General features: G+C 37.7%; 2 long non-coding RNA genes across 5 annotated transcripts in view; one reads left to right on the forward strand and one right to left on the reverse strand.

Annotated features, from left to right (window-relative positions):
• On the reverse strand, positions 1-7,556 carry LOC112984756 (uncharacterized). Of its 3 annotated transcripts, XR_003259579.2 has the most exons (4): positions 7,276-7,552; positions 4,959-5,381; positions 644-813; positions 1-316 (listed from the first exon to the last, which is right to left on the reverse strand). It is a non-coding gene; the product is annotated as an uncharacterized LOC112984756 (long non-coding RNA). The 3 variants fall into 3 exon arrangements; XR_010391231.1 differs by having other exon boundaries at positions 1-813; positions 4,685-5,381; positions 7,276-7,556; XR_010391230.1 differs by having other exon boundaries at positions 1-813; positions 7,276-7,551.
• The window catches only part of LOC135329683 (uncharacterized), a 27,966-nt gene continuing 5,115 nt past the window's right edge, over positions 739-23,589 (forward strand). Inside the window, exons 1-2 of one of the 2 annotated variants that reach the window (XR_010391232.1) lie at positions 739-819; positions 12,750-12,919. This is a non-coding gene — a long non-coding RNA (uncharacterized LOC135329683). Of the gene's footprint in view, positions 820-12,749; positions 13,745-23,589 lie in introns of those variants that run through there. The other variant, XR_010391233.1, reaches the window with a different exon arrangement.

Raw genomic sequence — 23,589 nt, forward strand, 5'->3', positions numbered from 1 at the left:
TTTCAAGAATTTCTTTTACTCAAATTGCTGTTTTTCAGTGACTGAAAATCTGGCCAGACAGAAGGCAATGGAAAAGAAGCATAATTTATGGCAAGCAAAATTACACTGGTAAGCAGGTAGGCTAAGAAAGATTTAAAGAGCAATTAACAAAGGTATGAAGACAGTATATTTTTAAGTAAACAACAGTAGAAAACCTGCAAGAATCAATGGGTTATCTGCATATAAAACCCAGGAGTAATAGAGGAAAAGGCATTACAGAGCTTTCTTCTTCAGCATTGAGGCACAAAATACTTCACACTGTTACCAGATGTTGGTTCTGTAAGGAAAGGGTTAATAAAGATTAATATTAAAGTCTGTGACTCATTATCCAACCTGAATAGAAGAGAATTAGGAGTGGCTCCCTAGAAGGAAGGAACTGAACAGTCATTAGGAAGAACTCCTAATGAATAACCATGTCAGGGCAAGAACATGGAGATGAATGTTATCATTTTAGTCTTGATTCCTTTGTTAACGAAACACAGTCCCACTAAGAGATGGATATGGACTTCTGCTGTAGCATTGGGTACAAAAGGTAATCTTGACAGGTACCTTTTCCTGGGGATAACTGGTACATACATTACCCACAGGGAAAAACTTGTTTTACCTGATTTTCCTTAATATTTCTTCCCATCTTTTGCTCTGGTGTGTCTCACTGTGGAACCACTTAGCTGCTGCTCCTGGTTGCCCCAGAACTTTCTAGTTCTTGCTGCTGCGGGGAGAACTTGCAGCCCTCTTCCTTACTGCCAGGGCCTGTGGATGGGCCATGAGTCTGTCCTGTGGGTAAGATACATTTACATATTGTTACCTCAGTGTTCAAAGTTAAATATTTGTATTATTATTGCTGTACTAAATTTAAATGCAGATATTTGCAAATAAACATCCCATTAATGTTAACATTCTGCTGCTGCTTACGACTATTAGCTGCTCTGTTTCTCCTTCCTGTAATCGGAAGCGTTTGACTGTGGTAGTGGTAAATAGCATGTAGCCATAAAACTGGCCTTTGTTTCTCTCATGGTATATTTCTTTCATACCTACTTATCAAAAATTTTGCTTATAGAAGCTTAGACTCTTCGTGTGATTTATATAAAAACAGATTTTACTTGGACATTTCTTCAGGTTGACTTATTTCGATTCTCAGCATGTACATTATTTTAAGTGATTTTCCTTTCATTTTTTTAAGTTATAAATATGCCTACCATTTCCTCTAGGTAAAATAGTTCAAAAAATAGTAAACACTGAGGGAAAAAAATTACTTTGGTTTTAAAATTTCCTTTGGGCAAAATGCGTCACTTACTGTAGTCTAGCTCTAACGTTGTTTTGTAGCACTTGCTATCAGACTAGACATATCCTTCTTGTATCTGAGGTTGGTGCAATTAAATCATATGTAATGTTATACAAAAATATTTACAATTAAAGGATTTCCATTTTCAGATACATCTCTATAGCCTTTTAAAAATATTTACAAACACCATCTTGTTTAGCGTACAGTAACTTTTTTCAAGTATCTATGATACCTTACGATGGAATATTTTCCTCTTAGGACATAAAAATGTGCATACGGGAGACATCTAATTTAAATGCTTATCACTCTCTCCATCACCATTAGCTCTTAGATGAGTTTCAGTCTATTTTTGGAGCTTCTTCCTTTTTTCAGCTTTCTGCAAGACATAAGATTGCAGAAGCCCATAGGTGATTGGCCAGCTTAAATGGATTTATTGCTGCAAACAGTTAAATATTTTTGTAGTATACAAGAAGGAATCTTATTCTTCCAGCAACAATTGTATAATACCAATTCTCCTGTCTCTTTTATAGAACTTTCTCTTTGCAAAGCACCTTGCTGAAGTTTTTAGTTTCTGCTGACCCACTCTTACATGTCAAGCATTCCCGCGCTCTGACATTTCAACTTAATTTAAAATTCAACTTCAACATTAATTTAAAACTGTGAAAAACTGGTTGCACTAATATCTGGTGAATATGACTTGCATCTTTTTGCTGTTATCAAGTCATTTCTGTTTAGCTATATATCCACTCTGTTTTACTACAACGCAGAATTTTAGGAGATTGTTGCTAGGTATTAGGATATTCTTCTGCGTGTTCTCGTTGACTGATATGAACTTTGATGGCTCTGAACATAACTGCAGCATCTTAATTTGATTTTCAGTAATCTTATTGTATTGGTCATGTAGAATTTGTGCCTTTTTCAAGCTCTCCATCTCTTTTTGGCTTAAGCTACCGGTTTAACTCTGAGAACTCTTAGCAAAGACTGTTGAGAAGACACAGTGTACTGCAGTCTACTGATTTTTTTTCCCCTCTTCTCCCCTACTAGTGGCCTAATAGACCTTTAGTACTTCATGAAGATTGGCAGTAAGTTCTACTTCTTCTTTGTCCATCTCAGATGCTGGTGCTATTCTGACACTCAGGAAATCTGTTCTCCTTTCAGATACCTCATGCAAATATGTACTAATGATGACCATACAGGAAGAAGTCATCTTACTTTATTTTTCTCCTACCAGCATTCACTGTTTCATTTACCATAACAGAATATAGATTTATCCAAAACATATTCTTCCACGTTACTTTTTTCATTCTTAGTCAAAAGCCATTTTGTGGTAAGCCATTTTATTTTATGCCTCCTCTTTTAATATCAAGGGAAACTGGTTGGTTCTTAGTTGATTCTTCATAGATTTCTCCCATTTCTGTCCCTTTATAAGGTGCAGTAAATTATTTAATAATTGTCACTCTTTCCCCAAATTGCTAAATCCTTCCAAGTTTTTGCTGATTCAGAGTATTTTCTATATGCTGTTCCTGATACCTTCGCATTAAGAGGAACCTCATCCAAATAGATAATATTGGAGTAGATGTCAGTAGTAGAAGGAAGACTCTGTTCAGTGGGTTCATATTATTTGAAAATTTCACTTGGTATCTCAATTTCGCTATGAGCTCCTCATAATATTTTCTCCCATTACAGTTATTCACCTTTGTTTTGGTCTCTTGTCCATTATCCAACAGACATGCCCTTATTTCAGTATCATAGCAATTACCTATGCAAAATTCTAGCAAACCACTCATCTGGAGCTCCTGTTCTAAGGATTATAGCTATGACAAGCCCACACATCACATTTTGTAGTACCTGGTCTCTTGTTCCTGCTGAGACACTATGCACTTTTTGTGTTTAGCAGATTTAGGAAGTATATTATTTAGGAAGTATATGTGATCTGAGTGATCTGGAGAACAGTTTTTGTTTCTTGTATAGAAGAATGGTTAATGCAGAAAGAGTACAAACACAAAAAAGGCATCACAAGGAGCTTTGTTATCCTTTTAGGCAGATATTAAAAGGCTGCTTCTTGGCACATTTTGTCTTGAGTTGCACTTTTTTCTATTTTCTTGGGCCTGGCTACCTGTTAATATCCTTTTCAAGTCTGTTCTTTCTCTTTCCCTCTTCCAAAGGCATCTATTGCTTTCCAAATAATTTCTTTAGGCCATTCAAATACTCATAAAACATGCTAGGCCAACATTCAAATCCTTTGTAGAACAGCGGCTTGCTATATGATTGGCACAGCAAGAGAAAAGAGCTTCTCTAACAGCTTGTTGTAAAGTCAATGTTAAGATGAAGCAATATGAAGTCCAAGTTGTAATCTAAAGGAAAGATGCTTAAGAAGCCATTGTACTTTAGTAGGGCAAACTTGCTGTGCAGCAGAACAGGAAAACTCAAAACTCTTGATTGTACTTGGAGGCACCCCTCCAAGTTAGGAGTCAGGTCCTGCACAAACATCTAGTAAATGACAATATTGCTCCAGCAAACTTTTGGGGCAAGAAAATGACTCACAGCGACTCCTGTGAGTCTATGGGAAAACCAGCCTAGCAGAGGAGGGGCAAGAGTGGCTGTCTGAAAGAATTCCTCCTTTCAGAGAACAAGCAGTGCTTTCACAGTAGATACTTAGCCATGGCACACAGTATACAGCTTACATCAGGTCCATTTGCCTTCTTTAATTATTTTTAAAAACAAAAGCATAAAAAATTCACTCTAAATTTAATTTTTTTCAAGAGTAAAAGCACAAATAATAAAGGCATTATGAAGCAAGCAACAGGAGCTTGTGGGAAGCAACAGCGCTAGTTCTTAGAAAACCTGGAACAGTAGCATGCTGTTCTGTTGGTATTAATGAATAGTTGTGTGAGACATACAAAAAGCCAGTATTTAAAATATATTCTGCAATGGAGAATATTCTGCACTAGAGAATGAACAGTATTCCAAACAGATATTGATATATTACTATATCTAGATATTACTAACAAATATGACACATTTGCAAGTGGTATAATCGGAAGAGCATGTAGAAACTAAAAATATATACCATGGCCATTTCAGAAGAGCAGCTATTTACACTTCTAACATGTAAAAAACATGTCGTTTTTGTTGGCATTTATGTAGTTCATACAAGTATTTAAAGAATGTGAGTGACACATTTAGCTACCTAAATCTGGGATATAGATTCCAGTTTTAGGAATACCATCCAAGACAGACTTTCCCTTTTGAATCTGCTACAGTAACTAAATTCTTCATCTTACCCAAACACATGCCAACATGGTCTACCAGGGTATCATCCATTTTGCCAAGAGATGTATATAGCTCAGTTACTTGTCTTACCAAGTACTCCAGAATTTCATCACCAGGAATCTTGCCACAGCAGCTGCTTCTGCTGCAAAGCTGTGCTCCAAAACTCAAGTAAAAAAAGAAAAACGGAATTGTTTGGAATTATGAAGTATAAAGTGATGAATCAACGCCTGCTTGAATCGGCACACAGATTGAAACAAGCTGAAAAAAAATCCAAGCTTCATCAGCTTTTCAGTGCAGTGGGCTGGATACAAGGGGTACTTTGTGTGGTCAACTTTCCCGTCACATAATGGCTATCCATTTTTACCTTGTGGGTATAGCAGCCACTCCTGGGACTAGGTGCTCTTTGAGCTGGTACAGTTCAAGAAGAAGAAATGCTGACACAATCCTCCTGTTGTCCAGATGCGACACACAAGCCGCCAATTAGACTTTTGTGAACTACAACATTCAGTTCAAACGGCTGCTAATTGTATTTTAACGATAGTTTAAATGATACTGCTGATCACTTCAGAAACATCCAGGTCACTAATTACTTTTTAGTCTGTGTAGTGCTTTAAGCATGCAAAGCACTGTAAAAATGTTAAGTAACATTATTAATACTCTTAATGGCCTTCAGTGACTTCCCAGGTATCAAAAACAATTGTCTCTTGTGCACAGGCCGAAACCTCTGCCCTATCTGTAATCCTCTGTAATCCAAATGCCCAGGTACAACAGATGTTTCTATGGCATCCTGGAAATAAATCAAAAGAGCAGTGATTAAAATTTAATTACCTTCATTAGCTAAAACTATACAAATGTTAATAAAATATACTAGTAACTAATATTAAGTAAAATTCTTAGGATGTACCAGCTTCAGGGTGTTTTACCTTAAATATTAGCTTGATCAAACTGAATCTGTGAGAAAAAATTTTGTCAGAAATACAAGCACTAATCAGTCGCGTGCCTATTTGCGGCAGGCATTATTTCTTTCCTAATCGTTCCACCCATGCCCGTGCTGGAGGACCCTGGTGTTGCATGGCGGGAAAGCTTGCTGTGCCCCTGCCTTTGCACCGTACCATGCCTGAGCTGTGCTGTGCCACCGATCGCAGAGATTTCGGTTTCCAAGGCTGGCAAGTCGGTACCTGCCAGAAGCATTAAATTCCTTTTAGAATGTTTATTTGTATTTTGTACAAGATGCCCATAGTCTGCTGAGGAATCCATTCTCCAGAAAAAATATTTAGAGTGCAAGTCACAGTTTTCCCCATCAGAAATTCAGCCAAAGCACACCAAATCTGCTAACCACTGACAACATAGTGGTGGTCAAGATGTTTATACATAAAACACTATATCTGTGAGAGTAAAGTACACATCTTGCCTGCATAACAGATATCTAGTAATGAAATGGAAAAGCTGGCTAAGCCCTTTCTAAAATACACGCTTTTAGCTTTTCATTTGAGCTCAAGAATATAGGTTAACTGTAGTGCAGTGGATTTTAAATGCAAAATCTAAGCAATGAGATTTACTGATGTAGGCCAAAAAAGGCGGCTTGTTTTCTCATTGAAAAATAAAATGAATGTAAATAAATACTAATGCTGATTTTTTTTGTGAAGGTTTATGTGAGATTAATCCCTTTACAGTCCTAGAGTGTATTAGGTTTGACTAACGTACCCTCAATTTGATGTGAGATTGCAGACACAGAAATAGAGCTAGGAGCTAGCTCTGCTAGTTAGAAGCTCTGCTACCAGGCACACTGAAATGAGAGTGCGATAATATATGTGCACTTTACACTTGAAGCCACTGATTTTGTGCCTGTACTTGCATGAGCACCTGTTTGCATGAACAAGTCCCTGAAACAGCTTTAAAGGAGACATTTGGTTATGCAAAGAAGATGGCTGGTCCCAAAACACTGAGATTTGCACAAGGACAGAATTTTGCAGGTGACTTTAAAGATGCAGTTTTTGCAGCCATTTGACCTGGGAGTTTTGCTTTCCACATAAATGACCTGTCTGTCTTGCTTGGATAATACTTTAAGCACGTTATATGTGTGCCTCTCCTTTTCCTGCAAGGCTCTGCAACCACAGGATCCTTGGAAATGAAAGTCTTGAAAGATTTTTACATTTTGTTACTAAGTGGTTTTTTTTCCTTTTACAACTTTGATGATGCTTGAGTAAATACAAGGGCAGATAATTCCTAGCTTCTCTCTTTGAGAAAGAGCTTGCTTTAATTGCCTGTATGCTCTTAAAAAAATCCCACAATTTGCACAAAAGAGCAGACCTGAACAGATGCCAGATACATCTTGGCCTGGTAAGAGCTAATGTTTAAACTTATATATTCCCAGATTTTTTAATTAAAGGTTTTTCAGTTGGTTTCTTTTCAAAGAGGTCTGGGATATTTGTGTCTTAGTTGTTTTGCCTGATAGAATCGGTGTCAACTTACACAGATGAGGTGTTCATCTTCATTTATTCCTTTAAGGACATATCACTTGATATTTACCCTGTGATTTCCTCACCTTTAATGCGAGTCAAAAAAGCACTTAAAATGTAGGGAATTATATATTTTTGAATAATGGTAGTTCTTTTGCAAGAGATGAGTTAAAATATATATATATATATATATTTGTCATTTGATGATGGAAAAAACCTTACCTTTGAAGGTAGTACCAACATGCGCCCTGGCCTGCGTTCAATGTCTTGACTGCCCTAAGACTCAAAAACATTAATTAGCATAAATTCATAGTCTAGTTCTGAGAGAAGAAAGAACAGAAAAGCCACGGAAAATGCAAATATTACACAGCCCCCAGTTATGAAAGCGCCTTCGCTTCCCGGCAGAGCCGGGCCCCAAGCGCCCGGCCGCTCGCAGCACGGGGCGCCGCGCCGACCGCGCCCGGCCCGCAGCGCCGCGGAGTGGCCCTTTAAGCCCCGCTGCGCGGCGGCGCGGGGCGGTGGGTGTCGCGGAGCCGTTGCCGGCTGCCGAAGTACAGCGGCGGGAGCCGTTGCCGGGCAACGCCGGCGCGCGGGCTGTGCCGCGCGCCGCGAGGGTGGGGGAGGGCCGGGGCACCTCGCCGCCGCCGGGGAGGGGGGGACGGGGAGGGGGCAGCGGGCAGCGCAGGAGAAGTAAAGTTATCCCGGTACTTCCCTAAAACGAAGCAAACAAATAAACAAACATGAGTGTCTGCGCAGCCGGGTGATCTCACTTTTTGGCTGCTATTTATAGGAATCGCACAACTAAATTGGAGAAGGCGGCACGGGATAGGCGATGCATGCTTAAATAGCTCCGGAGCTGGCTTACAGGAGAAGGGAGCCTCAAGTTTTATTTTTAAACCAGTTAAGCATATTTTAAATTGAACTAGTGTTGTCAGCGTTAATCATAATTAATTTCGGATCGCAGTTTTCATCTGAACACTTCAAATGAATTTCATGTGGAGTCTCATCCCAGCTTACAGTCGGACAGCTTCGGTGTCACTGGCCTGGCTGACTGACTCGGGGTCACTGACCTAGCTGTAAATAAAAATCCGGGTTTGTCTAAATGGTAACATCTTAGTAACCTTGGAGAAAATATAAATTAAGAAAATGACTTTGTGCTGAAGTAGCTGAGGAGCACCGAGACACACTCTGCCCTCGACGCGGCTGCGAAGGCCGCGGCAGGAGGGGCCGCCTCAGGTACCGCCGTCGTTCCCCTCTCCAGCCGCGGCCAGGGTTGTTCCCCATCAGCTGTAATTCACATTTTTCCTCTGTCACAGCAGAACATCCCACCCCGGCAGCCCCAGTGCTGATGCGTAACACCCTAAGTACAGCAAATTGCTAAGCCTAAATCTTATACTAATGATAAAGATTAAAATTTTCTTTTTTTTAAACGCTTTCATGTCCGTTTATGCTCCTTTCATGTCCTGTTCACCTACAGTTTAGTACTGAACTTATCGCTGTACAGTTAAGAGACTCCCTAACTGCTAAGGGTAAATATTTCTCCCAGAGCTTTGTCCAAGCGGTTCTGGGGAGGAATTCTGTGATAAAATTGCAGTTTCTGAAAGCGTTTGCCTACTTCAGTCCACAGGCTAGAAGCTTATCTGAACTCAAATCTGTTGCATATTGCAGCAATTACAAACATATTTGAAACGAGACATTATTGAACTCTGAAGTAATACTTATTTTTATCTAGTAATAGAAATAATAGATGACAGTATGGAATTCATTAAAATATAAGTTTATTGGAATAATGCACCTAAGAACTTAATATGTAGGTAATAATGGGACAATTTTTTATTACCCACATATAAGAAAAAACTTTAGAGTAAAATCCTGGCTCCAATGAAGTCAATGACAATTTTACTAGTGATTTCAGGGGCACCTGGATTTTACCCAGCATCTTTGAGAGACTGTTATTTTATATTGGAACAGGTTATGTAATATGATTCTTTGGAGCAATTTAATTAAAGAGAAATGTGTAAAGCACTTTGCAGTAAGTGGTCTGAGTTTGTGAACATACACTATTTAGAGTGAAGCCTGAATTAGAAACAAATAATGCAGGCTCAACTATAAGCATTACGATAAAAATCACCACAGAGAAGCTCGTATAAACTTTGCGTTTTCTTTTTTACAAATATTTTCTGTATGCTTTTGACTGGATCATTTTTATCCTCCAAACAAAATTAGAGGCCTTTTTTGAAGTATTGCAAGCTGAGGCAAACTCCATTGATTTGACTTTATCATAGCTCTCAGTTACACCAGGATCAACAATTCTTTACTGTAATTTAATACTGAATAAGTATTTTTGCTGACTGCTGAAATCTAGCGGGAGGAGGAGTCCAGCAACAGTAGAACTCTTTTTACTTCTGCTTGTATTTACAGTACCAGTTCATATACTTAGTGGTTTTTATTTTTAGGCAAGAGAAATATATAATATCCATGCGGCTAAGATTATCATGTTTGGAGATTCTTGCAGTTATAAAAAAGTTATATGATTCCTCTGAAAGAGACTGAACAGTGCTGGCTTCTCAAACAGGTAAGCAGACATTATGAGGCTGATCGTTCTGAAGCATGTGTGTTGGACTACGCTAACTTAAAAACATGTACAATTAACATAACTTTCTGGTTATGGCATTCAGGTTACCAGATCAGGATGATACATAAAAAAAAAAATGTAGATAAGGCATCATTTGCCCAAACATGTCATCAGAAACTGACTTTCTAAAGGTATGTTTCAAGCTGGAGGATGAAAATACAGATAGGTGATATGTTTCCATTTCAGAACAATGACTAGGATATCACTATGATGCCAACCACCTTCATGCCTTCTTAATTCCACAACTGACAGAGGGAGACTTCTCAGAAGCCTTGTGTCCCCTGTACTGGATAACTCTCAGTTTAACAAAAAATTCTTGAAAATGTTTGGTTGAGAACTGGGCCCAACTGGCAATATTGGGGAAAAAAAGATTTTCTTTGGCATGAATTAGAGCCCTACACTGTGACAGCCTGTTTTCTTAGGGAAGAGTTTATAAACCAATCTAAAATATATCAGACTATTTCTCTATTATAAACTCATCCTAAATGAAAATAGAATTACTCAGCGTTTTTCACAATGTATGGAACAGTTTGAAGTTAAAAATAAAACTAAGCTCTTTCTTAGTACATGAACCTTCACTGGCTATCTTTTATCTTTTTTCTTAAAGCATGTTGGTCCCATATACTCTCTTCACAAAAAGCAATCATCAAAAAACTTTTCTGTGATATCTGAGGATCAGTTTCCACAATGGTTGCCACTTAGGGCAAGGAGAACTGCAGCAGTTATAAAAACGTTGGACATCTTTACTGCTTGCAGTACTACCATAACATGTCTGGCTGTATCACCAGAGAGCTGGCATGTAAATGGAATGAAGAATTTCACAGAAATGCTTTGATGTTGCATAGATGCTGAATTTGAAAGGAATAGGAAGGTTTACTTTTAAAAGGAAATTAATAAGAGGCATTATAAAGCTATGCGAAATAGTGGGTGGTATAAAAAAAGGTCAGGAAATTCTTGTTGTTTTTCTTGTACTGTAAGGAACATTGCCCTCTCACAAAGGGAGATATATTCTGCTCAAAAACTAAAGAAAACCCATTCTTTGGTAGATTTCACAATGTGACATTGCTGCCAAGTCTGTCACCTGATCAACTGTAGCCAAGTCAGAGATTGTTGGACAGCCTACCCCAAACCAGTGTCACCCACTGTCATCTCTCATTGGAGTTATCAAGAGTAACATCCATAAGGCGTCACAACACTGGAAATTTGTGAATCGAAATAAAGGGGTTTTGCAGGATCAAAAAAAGAAGGGTGCAAAGAGGCCTTTATCCTGGGAAAGTGTGCTGGAATGATACCTTTTCCCTTGGAGGAAGTAATATTTACATGGGGAATTTACATGTATCAATGAGTGCGGTAGAATATTTCCGAGGAAGCCCCTTGTTAATATTTTGGCAGCATATGAATGTTTTTTTGCTATTGCAAATGTCACTCCATCTGCCACAAACCCATTGGTTCCAACATTCTGTCCTTTCTCCTGTTAAAGGGGCATCACAGAAACACTATGGTTGCTCTTGGAATAGCAGGAGAGTAAAGCAATATGAATGCGTAGCCCTGTAGTATGCCCTGTTTAAGAGCTCACCATGAGAAAACTGGCCAGCTGAGGTGGTATATCTTCCTTCCTAGCTCCTAATGAGTGAACTTTTAATTTAGTTGTGTTTAACATCATTCAGGTGAGATTTTGATGATGCCACTGTCTAGAATCTGAGTCACATCAGAAACGTTGGTTGGAAGGGACCCTTGGATCTAGTTCCAACCTTCCACTTGGAGCTGGACTGTCACCAACACTAGATCGGGTCAGCTATGATTTTACCTAGCCAAATACTGAATGTCCCTAAGGTCACCCCTCTCTGAGTAACCTCTATCCAGTACTGCACTATCCTCCTACTGAAGCAGTTCATCCTAATGCCCAGTGTGACCTTCCCAAGCTACAGTTTGTGGCCATTGCCTCTTGTTAAATCATCTGTCACTGCCAAAAAAAGTTTGGCTCCACTTTCTTCGTAACTGGCTTTCAAGTAGTTGTAGTCTGCTATTAGATCACCCCTTAGCCTCCTCCTCACCAGGCTGAATAAGCCCCAGCTCTCTTAGTCTCTCCTGATAAGGCACGTGCTCTGTCCATGGCCATTTCAATAGCCCTCTGCTACCTTCCCTTCCCACTTCTCAATACCGTCTTGAGCTGTAGGCCCCCAAACTGGGCATGGTATTCCAAATATGGTCTCACTGGCACTAAGAAGACAGGGATAATAAGTTCCCTCAGTCTGCTGGCCATGCTTCTCCTAATGTAGGCCAGTATGCAGTTCGCCCTGTTTGCAGGGAGCACACCATTAGCTCACATTTGACCTGACATCCACTGTAAGCTCCATGTTTTTTCCAGTATTTTCTTTTCAGGCTTACTCAGCCAGTCAATTCCCAGCCTCTCCTGGAACATGAGGTTATTCTACCTAAGATGTGGAAATCTGCACTTCTTGTTAAACTTCATGAGATTTCTGTTGGCCAGATCCTAAGTTTCTGAAGATCCCTCCAAGAAAGTTACCATTTGACATGTCAGTGACTCACCCATAATTTAGTATAATCTTCAGATTTGGTGTGGTTGCATTCTGCATCATCATCCAGGTCACTGATGAAGATACTGAACAATACCAAACCTAGTATTGACCCTGGGGTACTCTTCTTCTTACCATCCACAAAACAGATGTTGAGACATTGATTTCTATCTTTCAGCTTGGAGCCCGAGTGAGCTTTTTGATTGTGACACAAGAATTGAAGGAAGACCTAGCTTTTTTTCTAGGTTAGCAGGTAAGCTATTCTTGAGACAGTTTTAGATGTTAGCAGGCTGCATAATGGGCAATAGCAACAAAGGTAAAACATTGTTTACATCCTGTACAATTCTGTAAATACACATCCAAAAAATCACAATAAACAAGAAACAGTTCTTGAAATGTAGGCTGTCTACATTTTTCAATATCCAGTTAGTTATGCACTGTCTAGCCTTTCAGAGTATACAATAGTTCTTTTGCAATTAAAAAAAATTAACATTTGTCTTTCATTCTGTGTTGGAATACAACAGATATCTCACCGTTCCTGGGAGGCGAGGAGGAAGAGTCCTGCATTCCAGAACAGCCAAGGGCATTCTGAGGCATGCTAGAAATCTGCATTCCCATCCCTCCCGCAGATCAGAGTCTGATCTTCTAAACCTCAGATGCATGTCCCAACCACTGCATTACTGGCTTACCTGAGGTACATGAATGCGACTTTCTCTCTCTCTCTCCTTGCTCCCAAAAACTTTCACAAAAAGATTAGCATCAGGACAGATCCATCTCCACAAAGCACTTGGTTTTTGGCAAGATGTCACATTTCCATAAAGATGTCTTGCTGATTATATTTTGGTGGTGAAATCTGAATTGTAACAAGGGAAAAATGTACTTGATTCCTTATACTCTAAAGAGCATCCAACAGAAAATACAAAACTCTATTCTAAAATGACTATTTCAACAATGACTTGTAATCTGTGCAGTTTCATCTACTTGATAATACCCAGCTTAGTGTTAGATCTAAAAAAAGAATGAAATGAGAAAATCATTCCTTTGATATGCATTAAATTATTCAGTTAGTAAATTAGTGAATCTTATTCTGAGTGTTATTAGCTATTAGCATGTTACACTTCTTGATGTTGCTCATGAAGAATGCATATGAAAATGAGGAAAAAATTTCCCCTTTGAAGTTGCTGCCACTTCAGTTGTTGACATTTCTTTTAATTGGTGGCTGTCCTCCTGAATGCAATATTCTGCTCTCTGTTCTTATGAGAGAGTCTCAATTTTTAATTTGTTCTTTCATTGGTTGGATTTTTTTTTGAATGGGTAACTCTCAAAATAATTAGCTTTTCAATGGAACCATGTTCTTCTAAAATAGTCATTAATGAGAATCTCCTCCATGCAGTATATTTAGGCCTTTTTGCATTAGAATAATTTTCAGCTTACCTCTGGGCTGGTAGAACCAGGACCTGGTACCACTGAAGGCAGCAGGATTCTTGCTGTAGATTTCAGGAAGAGCAAGATCAGACCCTAGGAATGAAGAAAGATCAATTGCATTCAGTTTGTATTAGAAGGATGTTTATTATCTAGGAAAACTTACCAAAATTTCTCCAGGCTCCTGAGTGGAAATGAGGAGAGTGCAAAAATGAGTGAATGAAAACACCCTAATTGCACCTGAATGAGGATACCATCTTTAAAGAAGCTATCAGCTTCAGCAGCTGGGCTAATGTGCCTCAACTGTACTGCCAATTTTATAGTACTGGAAGTACGCGGCTCCCTTTTATTTGAAGTCAAGTTACATTTAAAAAGTTTCCTTTAACAACAGTCATTCTGCATATGAAGTTATTCTTCCCCTAAAGAGTTCAGGATCTTTAATAGGAACATACTTTGTCTCATAAATTATTGCCTGTATTGTACTCAAAATAAAAACACGCTGGATAAACAAATACTGCAATATTATTTATTGCTGCAATGATCTAATCCCTTTCTATTTCCTATATGGCATCTATAAGCCAATTCTTGTCCCTTTTCTTACTCTTGTCTTTAACCTTAAAATCTACCTTGAGCATTGCCAACTATTCTCTTCCTCCCGAAATACAATCTTACTTCTGTTTGTAAGACCCTCTCCTTTCTATTTGCCTTTTCAAAACAGGCTGGACTAACATCCTTATTCTTTCTCTGCCCCTCTGGAAGCTCTGTTCTTTCTTCCTCTACACTTCATCGTTAAGCAATCTCTGCCACAAACATGAATTTGACTATTGCTCCTAGACAGACTTGTCTTCTATCCAAACTAAAACCTCTGGCCATGGCTCTGGCATTTCTTCATGAAGGTCTAGATATTCATTCAAGGTCAGCATCATAAAACAGAATTTTTAGAGTCTCTTCCAACCTTATCCCATCAATTTATTTCTCAGTTTCTGTGAAAAGTATTGTTCACATTGCTGATCTCTCATTCCCTTACACTATTTCATCTTCAAGTTACTCTGTGGGTCATCCCATACAGACTACATCTAAACTTGCCAGTTATTTCTTCATAACAGAAATGACATTTAAGATACTTCCTTTTCTATCCCAACTAAAAGTTAAAACTTTGATCTAGGCTCTCATTATCTTACACTTCACACACGGAACATTCCCTTTCCTCTGGTCTTGACAAACGCCGTACTCCCAAGCCCTAATCCATTTAGAATGCTGACCTAAAATAACATTATCTAATTCTTCACTTTGCATCTGTATTATTCTGTTCAGCCTTCTCTTGAATTCTGCTTCTTTGTCATTTCAAACAAGGTACTGGTCTTTGCTTGCAATACCTTTCTTGAGCAACCTCATAACACTGTCCCATTCACTACGAGATTACTGATTATTGCCCCCAGTTGGTAATAATTACTGATTATTGCCCCCAGTTGGTAATAATTCCAAAATTTCCTCTATGGTTGAGAGGTCACTTCATCCACAATGCTATCTCCTAGCCTTCTTCAAAATGCTGTCAGAAGACCCTTGTTTTACTGTCTTGCATACAAAAATACCCTGGTAGTGGCTGGTAGTACCTGCTGTCTCATTTTTTCCTGTTTCAGTTTTCCCTGACTTGTCTGCACTCATCTGTTGCCTTGCCTCAGACTGTAAACTCTTTAGACTAGGACTGCCATTTTAGTCTGCATTTATGCAGTGCCAATTACAGTGGGATTTTAGTCGTAGCTAGATTTTATAAGTAATAGATAATAATAGCTAGCTTTTTGTTTCTACTGGTACTAAATCTGAAATATATATATATCCTAAAATTTGCACTTCCTTGCAATAAATGGTAGCATTTTGGGGAGAAATGGTGCAACAACTACAACAGAAAAAAAGCAGAGAGAAACATCATCACCTTTCAGATTGAAAATCTACATGAAAATAGTGAAATTGAAAAAAATCAAGGTGATCAAATACTGGTTGTAAAAGTTGATATCAACAGCTGATCAAACCATTACAGAATCATAACTTAAAGGGAAGCTTTACCTTGGAGAAGAGCAATGTTTATAGAAAGGCAATTTTTTCTGAATAGTATTAAAATACCTGTTAAAACTTATAAGGTGTTATGTAAAATACTGCAGTGTGGCTCATAGAAGGGATAGCATGTACTATGAGGTGGACTGATAAATTGATATATTTCTGACATAATAAAATGTAAGCTATTTCAAGAATCCATTTACAAGTAGAACCCTGCCTTCACGGAAATCAATGGGAGTTTTGCTAGTGACATCAGTGGAATGAGGTTTTCCTTTCATTTTTAGCCTGTGCAAGATTAAATATTGGGTCAGAAAAAGAGTATTCATTCTATTGCACACAGATATCAGTGAGTTTCAATACAGCATTTGCTTAGGAGGATTACTAAATTGAATTTGCAAAGCCATTTATTAATGGAAATGATTTTTTTAAATTTATCTACATTTCCTTAATGGTAGAAGTTTCATGTTACTTTGCATTTTGACATACTCTAGATACCAATACAAAATATGCACTGAAGCTATGGGCCTTTGGGCATAAGAGGTGATCTGTTTCTCTTCCCCATTCTAGTGGAAAATCAACAAAAGCAACCATTTAACTGTATGAATACCATTATTATACAACTTAGGAGCTTTGCAAGCAGCTAAATGCTGCAAATGCTATAATAATTTATCTTTGAACTCATTAGTAACAATGCATAATTAACAAGTAAGCTGTAGGAACATGCAATTGCTATGTATTTACATGGTATTTGCCATGTGGTTGTGGTATAATTACAGAGATTATACCTGCTCTGTAGAATAAGAGTACATGGTGTACAGGGTACTTCATTTTGTGTTATTTCACATAACTTGGTCCAGTGAAGCAGAGCACAGTGCAACGGAGTTTAACAAAGTATTTCATTCTGTTGTAGGTGGAAATGAGCCACAGGTATGAAACTGCATGTGAATCTGCGCACGGTGCTATGATTTAAATGATCTCCATGGTTTCTGGCTATTCAAAGTGGCGACAACGCTCTTTGAGCTCAAGTTATTTTTATTTTGGACTGCTGCTCTTTCAGTGATATAAATGAAGTTGAACATGCAGATTCAAAAAAATAAGACAGATTGGTACTTTTTTTAGTATGGTAACTTTTTTCCTCTCTTGTATAAGAAAGGAAATAGAAGAAAAATCTCTTTTCCTTTTATAATCATGATATATTCACTTTGCTCTGTTATTTGCCTATGTCCTTTGACTTTTACTTGACTTTTTGACTATTTATAATAACTATAGGTAAAAAAATGCATGAAAAGAATTAATTCTAAAAAACTGTATGCTGCCACACCACAACTAAAATTCATTAGTTTCAGAGTACCAAATGTAGTTTTGCATAACTTACGCACTGTGAAAAAAAAATTCATCTAATGGTGAGAAGTGCAAGGAAATATTCTGCATATTCAAGTTAGTCACATTTTATATGATTAAGCATAAACTATAAGTAAAACTAATTTACAAGAGTCTATTATGTTTGATGCACTAGAAGATCCACTTCTAGGAGAAAGAGGAATATTATATATATCCTTTAGTAGAAGTGTTTCTGTGTCATTTTTCTAAAATGGCAGCACAACCTTTAAACTTATTCATGTAGTGTTAGCCTTTCTGGTGAGAAAATACAGAGCTTTTTAGAGAGGGAATGCAATACTGCTCTGGATGTTTAAGTAACTTAATAGAAAAAATGATTTATTTTCTATTGCTGAAGATGTAAATTTTAACTTCAGCATACAGGAAAACAATCTGAGAGCTGCCTGATTTACTCAGTGTGGAAGAAAGTAGGTAGTTCTAAGCGTAAGTTATTATTGCTCAGCTTCACAATAATTTTCTTGTCTTGAGGGACTTGATTTATGAGTAAAGCATTAAAAAAAAATTCTTGCTCAAAAGGCCAGCAATGTGACATGACAAGGCATGAATTGTGTTGTATTAATTTCCACTTACTATGTTGGCTGTATACTGTTACATCACAAAAAATGAGATGCAAATTAACACAATATAATTATCTTGTTCGAGTGTCTCATTGTTATTGTACTCGCTGCGTTACAGCCAGCACACTCATGGTTCCTATCAGCCATTCACATGACTTGGATGTGCTGATGGTATGAAAATGGATGTGGCTCCATGCTGGAGTTGCTGTGAATTGTATTGCCCTGCTGTCCCAGCAGTGGGAACTACTGTTGTCAAATAATGAAATTCACACCCCAACTATTAACACGTGGTGTTTGTGATGGCTATGTAGTATCTGTTAACTCTTACTAGACTACTTACCACAGACCTTTTATAGGCTGAGAGCCATTTTCCATCTGGTTGTTCAGTTATGTGCACATCATAACTGGAAAAGAGAAATATGACTTGATTTTTGAAGTGGAACTGATATGCAGACTTCTGAATTTCTGGCTATACGTACTTCTAGTGCACCACTTCATATTTTTCCAAAAGATTAGGCGCTCAGGTTGGTAGACATGCCTAAATTTGTTGTTTGAAATTTGGGTTCAGGGAATGTTGATGTTTAGCATCAACAGCTTATTCATGTAGCAGATTAAATGGACTATGAATCCCAAGAGTTATTTATGAACACCAAGACTCAACATTTCAGTCCATCTCAGATGATACAGTTCAGGAACATTAGTAAAAAGCACTGAGTCCTTTCTGCACTGGCTAATTTAAAAAATAATTTCAGAAGAAGCTGTTCTGAAAGCAAAGTACAACTTCCTTTTGACAAATTCATATGAAAAAATGTTAATTGGTTTATGACTTGCATTCTTCAGTATTTCAATGTGAAATTTATTTATTTTTCAAAATTTTTGTATTTTTGCGAGGTGGACGCTTTGTAAGGAACAAGGAAAAATACTCATACGCATGTTCCAGTCATAAAAACAGAAATTATCATCCATAAATTTCATGACTTTTTAATTCATATTTCTCCTACTTAAAATCATAAAGTGCCTGTATGACAGTAGCAGCAATTGTTTACATTAACTGAAATATCAACAAAGTATTTTCTCTGCATACCAACAGGGCCAAAGCTTGTCTTTTATAAGTACCTTTTAAGCAAACATTTAAGGCAAACTGAGAGTTCTGAATTTGAAATTCTCACTCTAGTTTATGATTGCACTTGGTATTTGAGTTGACTTTTAACTGTATTTTAATATAGCATATTCATTCGAGTACTCCCTTTTTAGGAGGACATGTGGTAAAGTACCCAAATCCCTCTGAATGTTCCAATCACTCTTTTAAACTTTTCTCTGGAAGGATGGCATATTAGAATCTAAAAAGAAAGGCATTTTCCTCAGTCTGTTCAGTGACAGATAGTTTAGAATGGGAAGCTTTCTATTGACTTCAACAGGGTCTGGATCAAACTCTAAAGATAGTATTTTGATAGCCTTATTTTTTTATGAAGATGTGGCAATGATCAAGAGAATCTGGGAATTATTTATGGGAATTAAATAATTTATTAATTGTGAAATTGTGCATAATTTCATTCATAATTTGGAACAAAACCACTTTATGTGCCTTGAAAGCCTCATCTCCCACAAGGGATGTTTTATGAGCCAGAAAGTGTAATGAATTGGGATGAGACAAAAGCTCTGGCAAGGAACAGATTCAAGTTGTGAAGTGTGTAAAGAACGTTCTCTTTAGGGTTGGAAAAACTAGTTAGTATGAAAATTACAGATGCACGTAAACTCTGAATGTTTTATTGAATAGACGTTCCTAAGTCTTAAATAATTTCCAATAATGTGTGCTACCCATGAGTTTTCTAGGAAGGAATTTTAAAAGTGGAATTGTTCTCTGAAAGAATACTCAAATGAAAATCAGATCTTTTGATACTGTATTCGTACCACTAAGAAACAGATACCATGTGATGCAAATTCATATAGAACTAGCAGAATTGGAACAAATGTCTTGCAACAAATTGTTCACAAATGATTTACAGAGAGAATTACTTGCAGAATAATTACAGTAAATGTTTTCCAAAAAAATCAAGAAAATCAATCTGCTCATGGACAAATAATGAAAAGAAGAAGAGGAAAAAATTCTCAAACAAATATGGAACTGCAAATTATTCATTCAGCTCAGTTGGCAACAACCGATTTTTATGGTAGTAGAAGCTTGTAGAGTAGGAGGTAACTGTATGAAGAATGATTGGTTCAGTATCTTGTATTGCAATTCTGGAAGGGGTTCAACATCTAATTTAAGAGCCATTTTCTTTCTTTTGCCTAGTAAAGAAAACAAAATGATAGCCCAATGACTGTGAGCTTTTTGGGGCAGATAGATTCTGTTTTGTGTCCATTCAGTCCTGTGGTTACTGACAAATGCTAGTTCATAATAAATAAGAGTTACTTGTTATGGAAGACCTCTCTTGTCAGAGAAGAAAGAAAAACCTGCCTGAGGAAGGGTATTGCCATCATAATCCTCTTTGCATCTTCCCTTTGGAGAGTAAAGAATTTGCCCTTCCATAATTGGTCTTAAACTTGCTATTCTTTTCAGCCTTTGAGTTGTGGGGACATACTCAAACTGCTTCTTCGCTAGTCCATCTTTCAGTCCCTTCACTAAAAGAGGGAAGCCTCATAGTAATAAAATTAACAGCGATTTACTTTCCTCTTGGAAGAACACAAAACATGCTTTGAGCATCCCTCTCCAAAGACCATCTTTTGTTCCTTCTTCCCATACCCCAAAAGGAAGCCACCTTATTGTGGTCAAAAGACATCATGATGCCAGCAGTTATTTCGCTCAGGATAGAGGGCAACTATAGCGTGTTCTGTTTATGCCTATGGACATGAATTCAGTATTCGCCTCTCTTTTACTCCTTACAGTGGTATTTTGATTCAATATTTAATTCCTGAAATGGATAGGCGCATGCTATCTTTCAAAAGGGTAGCAGCTCCAAGGGATCGATTTGATCCCTACTGCTTTATTACACAAGAAACTTAAAATACTAATGCTGTAAATAAGAAACTTAAAATACTAATGCTATAAATAAGTATTACAGCACAATCTTTGGATGAGTGATATCAACATTACTCACCATTTTAGTCATAGTAAAAGATTTTACAAGCTACTTTGAGCTAATGAAGGGATAGTTTTCATTTTAAATGGTGATGAGTTAATTCCCATAAATGCTGATTGCTGTAAATCTATTGTATGCTTTTGGCTTAGGGAACTGAGTCAAGTTAGTTCATTATTACTTAACACTAGCCATTGACTACAAATTATTTCATGATTACTATGTTTTTAGAGGGAAAGTTACCACGACTGATACATTTCCACTTCCACTGAAGGGAACATGAGAAAAAGGTACGTTTCGCTAAGGAGACTGCGATAGACAACTATTTCAAGAAAGGACGGACATGTTGCAAGAGAAGATGTTTAGGAGCTATTTCATTACCCCATTTGAATACAGGATTAGGGTATCTGCATCCAATTGAGCTGTGCTGAAACTACCTTAACTCCTGTCCTTTATGCCTTTTCTCCCTTTTTGCAAATTCCAGTTACTTCAAGACTGCTTTAAATTGTTTTGCCCAGTAATGCCAGTGCCAGAGAGGCACAGCCGCAGTGCTGGTTCTGCTGGGTTAACTGCCACTGCTTTAGGAGCACTTTCTCCATTACCTGCCTGGTCTTGGGATAGGAGTTTGGGACAAACCGTAGCTCATCACCTGCAAAGTATGTGTTGCCAGAGTAGAGTTAATACATTTCAAGACGCTTTAGTAACTAATCTGTGAAGCCTATAGTTCACAGAATAAGAAATTAACCACAAAGAGCTTTAATTCTGACAGTAATCTGAATGTAGTGAGATTTCTCAGCCTGGCTCACTTTACGTTTTACTATCTGCATATGTATATGTAGATTGTTTGATCCAGGTAATAAACACCATTGTCTTTTGCCTTTATCCTTCCCCAGGATTCCCCCAATCCATGTGCGGAAAAGATTGACTAGAAAGGGTAACAAAATACTCGGCTGCTGCAGGCCTCAATCCTAAAAGCCTTTTTGCTGTTGTTTAATTTGATACATGTGATTAGCTCCACTGTGTTTCTGCCTGGCAGTCTGTGGCTAAATATATTCTGTGAATGTACGTAGTATGTTACAACACTGACAGAAAGTAAATAAGACCATAGTCTTCATAATCACTATTTTCCAAAGAACTGTTGTTCCCAGCAGACAGGCTATTTTAGGTTTAGGCTGTAAATGGAAATCAGAAAATGAGATCTTCCCTCCCTGCTAGTTCTTCTCCTGGGGATTCTAGTGCTCTCCTCTGTGCTTCTCCTTCGGGTGGTGATGGCAGCATATTGATTGTACCGGTCTCTTGAAGGACTGGTTACTGGAGCCTATTCTGAAATACAACAGTGAACATGGCAAATAATCTCCACTACTGTCAGCATATTATTTGCTGATGTAAAATCGGGTGTTAGATGCAGATCTGGATATCCTGATTTACTCCATGATTCAGGCAATAGTTCACTCAAAATTCAGATTTGCAAAGTCAGTAAATGTATTTCCTAGCTGGATGCACCTTCTGCTCTAATATTGGTAATATATTGGCAGTTTTTAGCTTCTCTCTTGATTTTGATGATCACCTTTTTCTTCCTAGTTGATGATCTAAGTCTGGTCACAGAAGACGACATCTTGATTTGTAGTCTCATCATTACGAGTGGATGACTGGCCTTGCCTTCATTATATAGCACCGACACTACCAGCTAGATCATATGGATCAAATGAAAGATCTTTGCACAGTGTTTAAATCTGAAAGGCACTAAATGTCATTCTTAGACTTCGTGTATTATATATTTTTTGCTGGAAAAAGCTTTGTGGTATTAGAAATTCAAAAGATTAGTTTTTGCTACAGTAATATGCAAATCTAAGAATCTGATAACAAATCACATTCTTTAGCATTAGCTGCATCTTTTCTGATGCCACAAATGGTGTTTAGAAGGATTTTCTGTGCCAGGAAATACCCTCATTATTTTGTGGCATGCATGCTGCTGTGATACTATGTCTGTATCCCCCCTCCGTTGGATTGAGCACTACTCACAAGCATCCTTTGACCTGCTGAGTAGCTGGTATTTATTTCAATTGATTGTAGTACTACTGCGAAGTGCTCTCTTTCTGTTTATGTAAATAAGAAACTTCTAACCTTGGAAAAACATTAATTGCACTATTTCCTTCACTGAGGAGGAAGGGATGGGCATTTTTAGGAGCAAATAGGGTCAGCTCGGGCACTGAGAGCAGATGAAAGAATTTCAGAGGATATATGAAAAACAGATGGCTTTAAATAAATAAATAGAAAAACTGCTTTGTGTAGTACCCAGACATCACATGTGATAATCCAGACATTGCAAACTGTTGCCATAATTGTTGTTGTTCTCATGCAATTCCACTTTGGTTTGTCATTTACAGCAATCATGTGCTTGACTTTAAGCAATCTGATGCTGTTCACTGGTTGGGTAGTTTGACCTTAATAATACCATAAAAATTGCAAAAAAAAGTTTAGAATTTGAAAACTATTATCCAAGAAAAATTCTCAAAGCACAATGAAAGATGTTAACTGACTGAACAATCTACTCTTTGATATACTCTATCTGAATAGGTCTTGTCCTGCTCTTCATCTCCTTATACAGCACAGACTTCAATTGCCCTTTTTAATGCTGCTTCCTCAGTACTTTTAGTGGCAGCCTCTCTTCCTCTCACACAATTTATTAATGAGTTTTCCTCATCCTCATCCCTTTCTAGTCCTCTTTCTCTTCTGAAACAGCACAACATCCAAGTACTACTTGTTCCCAACCTCCTTACTCTGTTATCAGCTCCAGACTTTTGCCCTTAATCCGAGTTAATTTATCTGGAATTTTCTTTGCCTCTGTCCTTCTC

The sequence above is a fragment of the Dromaius novaehollandiae genome, chromosome 12 (assembly GCF_036370855.1).
Source record: "Dromaius novaehollandiae isolate bDroNov1 chromosome 12, bDroNov1.hap1, whole genome shotgun sequence".
Classification (NCBI taxonomy): Eukaryota; Metazoa; Chordata; class Aves; order Casuariiformes; family Dromaiidae; genus Dromaius; species Dromaius novaehollandiae.